Here is a 6,265-nt window from a genome sequence, read left to right as displayed (position 1 = left end):
TAGCTGATCACAGCATGGCTATCAATCAATTCATTGCCAGTGTGAAAAATGCAACTCTTGATACTTAGCAACGTGTGCAAGACTGGAATGAGAGAGTTCCTGGGCCGTGGTCAGTGATAGCTTATCCTGAGCATCAAGATATTCATTAGGCCTGAGCCCTTGCTGCGTAAGAAAATTCTCCTCATCTCCCCTCTGGGCCTTTTGCCAGTTATGTCCTTCGGTTACCGACCCTCCTGCCACTGCAAACGGTTTCTCCTTATTTATTCTTTCAATGCACCTTGCAATTATGAAAAACTCTATTAAATTTCCTCTTAAACTTCTGAGGAAAGCAATCTCAGCTTCTCCAGTCTCTCAACATAACTGAAGTCCTTCACCCCTCGGACCACTCTGTGAGACGTGAAACCGAGGCTCTCGCTCTCTGTGTGTCTCTCTCTATCTTTGTCTCTGTCTCTCTCTTTGTCTCTGTATACATTTCTGAGGGGGATGGACAGGATAGATGCACGAAGGATGTTTCCCCTCTTGGGGGAATCTAGAACTAGGGGGCAAAGATTCAGGCTAAGGGGTCGTCCATTTAAAACGGAGGAATTTCTTCTCTCAGAGGGTCGTGAATCTTTGGAAATCTCTAACCCAGAGAGCTGTGGAGGCGGAGTCATTGGATATAATCAAGTCGGAGATTGACAAATATTTGAGCTGCATAGAAACGTAGAAGATAGGATCAGGAGAAGTCCATTCGGCCCCTCGTGCCTGCTCCTCCGATCAATGCGGTCATGGCTGATCACTCAGATTCAGCATCCTGTCCCTGCTTTCTCCCCATATCCCTTGATCCCCTTATCCTTAAGAAATATTTCTAACGCCTTCTTGAATGTATTTAATGAATTGGCCTCAACTGTCTTCTGTGGTAGAGAATTCCACAGGTTCACCACTCTGGGTGAAGCAATTCCTCTTAATCTCAGCCCTAAATGGCTTACCCCTTATCCTTAGACAGTGACCCCTGGTTCTGGACTCCCGCACCATCGGGAACAGCCTTCCTGCATCTAGTATGTCTAGTCCTGTTAGAATTTTATAAGTTTCAATGAGATCCCCTCTCATTCTTATAAACTCTAGCGAATATAAGACTAATCAATCCAATCTCTCTTCATACGTCATTCCTGCCATTCCAGGTATCAGTCTGGTGAATCTTCGCTGCACTCCCTCCAGGGCAAGATCATCCTTCATCAGATAAGGCGACCAAAGCTGCACACAATACTCAAGGTATGGTTTCACCAAGGCCCTGTAGAATTCCATCAACACATTCTTGTTCCTGTACACGAATGTTCTCGCTGTGAAGGACAGCATACCATTTGCCTTCTTAACCGCCCGCTGCACCTGTATGCTTGCCTTCAGCGACTGGTGCACAAGGACACCCACGTCTCGTTGCACTTCCCCTTTTCCCAATCTATTGCCGTTCAGTTAATAATCTGCCTTCCTGTTTTTGCCACCAAAGTGGATAACCTCGCATTTAGTTACATTATACTGCATCTCCCATGCATCTGCCCAATCGCCCAACCTATCCAAATCGTACACGCCCACCCAGCTTTGTGTCGTCTGCAAACTTGCTGATATTACATCTAGTTCCCCCGTCTAGGTCATTAGTATATATTGTGAATAACTGGGGTCCTAGCCCCGATCCCTCTGCTACCCCACTAGTCAGTGCCGTCAACTCGGAAAAAGACCCATTTATTCCAAATCTTTGCTTCCTGTCTGCCAACCAGTTTTCTATCCAAGTCAGTACATTACCCCCAATCCCATGTGCTTTAACTTTGCATGCTAGTCTCTTATGCAGGACCTTTTCGAAGTCCTTCTGAAATTCCAAATACACCACATCCACTTGTTCTCCCTTTTCTATTCTACCAGTTACATCTTCAAATAATTCCAGTAGATTAGTCAAGCACGATTTACCTTTTGTAAATCCATTTTGACTTTGTCCAACATAACAACAGAAAATGCTGGAAAAAATCAGCAGGCCAGGCAACATCCTTGGAGAGAAAATAGAGTCTACGTTGAAAATAGACCCGAAACGTTGACTCTATTTTCTCTCCACGGATGTTGCCTGGCCTGCTGAGCTTTTCCAGCATTTCCTGTTGTTATTTCGGATTTCCGGCATCTGCAGCATTTTGCTTTTGACTTTGTCCGATCCTGTCATTGTTTTCCAAGTGCTGTGCTATTACATCTTTTATAATGGACTCTAGCATTTTCCCCACTACCGATGTCATGCTTACCGGTCTATAATGCCCCGTTTTTGCTCTACCACCTTTTTTAAATAGTGGTGTTACATTACCTTCCCTCCAATCCATGGGAATTGTTCCAGAATTTATAGAATTTTGGAAGATGACCAGCATTGCATCTATTATTTCTAGGGCCACTTCCTTAAGTACCCTAGGATGTAGATTATCAGGCGCTGAGGATTTATCGGCCCTCAATCCCGTCAATTTCCCGAACACCATTTCCCTACAAATACTGATTTCATTCAGTTCCTCCCTTTCATTAAACCTTATGTTCCCCGACATCTCTGGGAGTTTATTGGTGTCCTCCTTTGTGAAGACAGAACCAAAGTATGGATTTAATTTGTCTGCCATGTCTTTGTTCCCCATTATAAATTCCCCTGATTCTGACTGCAAGGGACCTGCGCTTCACTTTAACAATCTCTTTCTGTTCACATATCTATAGATGCTTTTACTGTCAGTTTTTATGTTCCCTGATAGCTTACTCTCATACTCTATATTCCCCCTCTTAATTAATACCTTTGTCCTCCTTTGCTGGATCCTAAACAAAGAAACATAGAAACATAGAAGATAGGAGCAGGAGTCGGCCATTCAGCCCCTCGAGCCTGCTCCACCATTCAATGAAATCATGGCTGATCATCCAAATTCAGTACCCTGTCCCTGCCTTCTCCCCATGTCCCTTGATCCCATTGGCCTGAAGAAATAGATCTAACTCCTACTTGAACATATTTAATGAATTTGCCTCCAATGCCTTCTGGTGTAGAGAATTCCACAGGTTCACCATACTGTGGCTTACCCCTTATCCTTAAACTCTGACACCTGGGTCTGGACTCGCTGGCCATCTGGAACATCCTTCCTGCATCTAGTCTGTCTAGTCCTGTTAGAATATTATAAGTTTCAATGAGACCCCCTCTCATTCTTCTAAACTCCAGCGAGTAAAAGCCCAGTCGACACAATCTCTCCTCATACATCATTCCTGCCATCCCAGGTATCAGTCTGGGAAACTGCTCCCAATCGTCAGATAGCAAAATTTTCTATAGTTATATAAAAAGAAAAAGGGTGGCTAAAGTAAATGTTGGTCCCTTAGAGAATGAGACTGGGAAATTAATGCTGGGAAACATGGATATGGCAAAAAAGCTGAACAATTATTTTGTATCAGTCTTTACGGCAGAGGACACTAAGAATATCCCAACACTGGACAAACAGTGGGCTCTAGGGGGGGCGGGGGGGGGGAGAAGCTAAATACGATTAAAATCACTAAGGAAGTGGTACTTGGTAAAATAATGGGACTCAAGGCGGATAAATCCCCTGGACCTGATGGCTTACATCCTAGGGTCTTGAGGGAAGTGGCGGTAGGGATTGTGGATGCATTGGTAATAATTTTCCAAAACTCCCTGGACTCAGCAAAGGTCCCAGCAGATTGGAAAACTGCTAATGCAACACCCTTATTTAAATAAGGTAGTAGGCAGAAGGCTGAAAACTACAGACCTGTTAGCCTAACATCTGTGGTTTGTAAAATTTTAGAGTCCATTATTAAGGAGACAGTAACGGGACATTTGGATAAACATAATTTAATAGGACAAAGTCAGCATGGTTTTATGAAGGGGAAGTCATGTTTGACAAATTTGCTTGTGTACTTTGAGGAAGTAACATACAGGGTGGATAAAGGGGGACCAGTGGATGTATTGTATTTAGACTTCCAAAAGGCATTTGACAAGGTGCCACACAAAAGATTATTACTCAAGATAAAAAATCATGGGATTAGGGGTAATATTCTTGCATGGGTGCAGGATTGGCTATCTAACAGAAAGCTGAGAGTTAGGATAAATGGTTCATTCTCAGACTGGCAATCAGTAACTATTGGTGTCCCGCAGGGGCCAGTGCTGGGTCCCCAACACTTTGCAATCTATATTAATGATTTGGAGGAGGGGACCGAGTGTAACATATCAAAGTTTGCAGATGATACAAAGATGGGAAGGAAAGTAGTGAATGAGGAGGACATAAAAAACCTGCAAAGGGAGATAGACAGGCTACGTAAGTGGGCAGCGATTTGCCAGATGGAATACAATACTGGAAAGTGTGAGGTTATGCACTTTGGCAGAAAAAAATCATAGAGCAAGTTATTATCTTAATGGCAAGAAACTGGAAAGTACTGTAATACAAAGGGATCTGGGGGTCCTGGTGCACGAAACACAAAAAGTTAGTATGCAGGTGTAGCAAGTGATCAAGAAGGCCAATGGAATGTTGGTTTTTATTGCTTGGGGGACAGAATATAAAAACAGGGAGGTATTGTTGCAGTTGTACAAGGTATTGGTGAGCCCGCACCTGGAATACTGCATACAGTTTTGTTGTCCATACTTAAGAAAATACATACTTGCTCTCGAGTCAGTACAAAGAAGGTTCACTCGGTTAATCCCAGGGATCAGGGGCTGGTCATATGAGAGAGGTTGAGTAGATTGGGACACTACTCAATGGAGTTCAGAAGAATGAGAGGCGATCTTATTGAAATATATAAGATTGTGAAGGGGCTTGATCGGGTGGATGTGGTGAGGATGTTCCCAATGATGGCTGAAACTAGAACTAGGGGGCATAATCTTAGACTAAGGGGCTGCTCTTTCAAACTGAGATGAGGAGAAACTTCTTCAATCAGAGGGTAGTAGGTCTGTGGAATTTGCTGCCCCAGAAAGCTGTGGAAGCTACATATTTGAATAAATTTAAAACAGAAATAGACAGTTTCTTAGAATTAACGGGAATTAGGTGTTACGGGGAGCCGGCAGGAAATTGAACATGAGTCGATGTTCGGAACGGTCATGGCCCTGTGGGTAAAGGAGCGGGCTCAGTGGCCATGTAGCCTGGTTCTGCTCCTACTTCTTATGTTCTAATTATGTGTTAGATTGCAGGAGATGGTTCTATTCCTGTTCCTGGCTGGGGTGGAAATCAACTTTTACAGAATGTAAGTACTGTAGAAAATATAGGGACAGTGATCTCCTGGAAGAGTTGCGATCGCCCAGATGGGTCGGAGAAGAATTTCCCAGATTTTTTTCTCCCAAATTGGCCATTGGGTTTTTTATCAGGTTTTTCGCCTCTCCCAGGAGATCACATGGGTTCGGGAGGGATGTAGAGTAATAGTAGATTTGAGGTTAGGATCAGATCAGCCATGATCTATTGAATGCTGGAGCAGGCTCGAGGGGCCGATTAGTCTACTCCTGCTCCTATTTCTTATGTTCTTTTGTTTGCTGCTTTATCTGTCCAATTGATATGTCCTCTCCTTGGAACTTATGCTATCATTAATTTCCCTTGTTAGCCAATGTTGAGAGAGTCAAGGGTTATGGGGTGCGGACGTTGAGCCGAAGATCTGATCAGCCATGATCTTATTGAATGGCGGGGCATGCTGGAGTGTCCGAATGGCATACTCCTGTTCCAATTTCTTCTGTACTTATTTTTATTTCAGTCCCTTCTGCCACTTTGTCCCTCTGTCCCCAGGTCGATTGCTGCTCTGACAGATTCAGCATCTTTCAGTTCCTCGTTAGCATAGTGGTGAGTATCCCCGCCTGTCATGATAACTTATCCTGAGCAGTAAGAAAAACATTACGCCTGAGCCCTTGCTGCGTAAGCCAATTCTCCCCATATTGATTATTTTGCTGGTTATCTTCAATCGGTGTCCTCTGGTTACCGTCACTCCTGCCAGTGGCAAGCGTTTCTCCTTATTGCCTCTATCTAATCCCCTTGTAATTTTGAAGGCCTCTTATTAAATTTCCTCTTAACTTCTGAGGAAAACAATCCCAGACACTCAACATAACTAAAGTCCCTTAAACCTCGGGCCAATCAGCAAGACGTCAAACTGAGGGTCTCGCTCTGTATGTCTATTTTTGTCTACCTCTTTGTCCCTGTCTCTCTCTGTGTAGGATTCTGAGGATGCTTGACAGGATAGATGCAGGGAGGATATTTCTCCTCCTGGGGGAATCGATAACTTGGGGGCAGAGCTCAGAATCAGTGGTCGCCCA

This window comes from Somniosus microcephalus, unplaced genomic scaffold (genome assembly GCF_052327205.1).
Source record: "Somniosus microcephalus isolate GS21.2 unplaced genomic scaffold, FLI_Smic_1.0 unresolved_chr5, whole genome shotgun sequence".
NCBI classification, from domain to species: domain Eukaryota; kingdom Metazoa; phylum Chordata; class Chondrichthyes; order Squaliformes; family Somniosidae; genus Somniosus; species Somniosus microcephalus.
The sequence above is the reverse complement of the archived record's forward strand: the minus strand, read 5'-3'. Positions refer to the sequence as shown.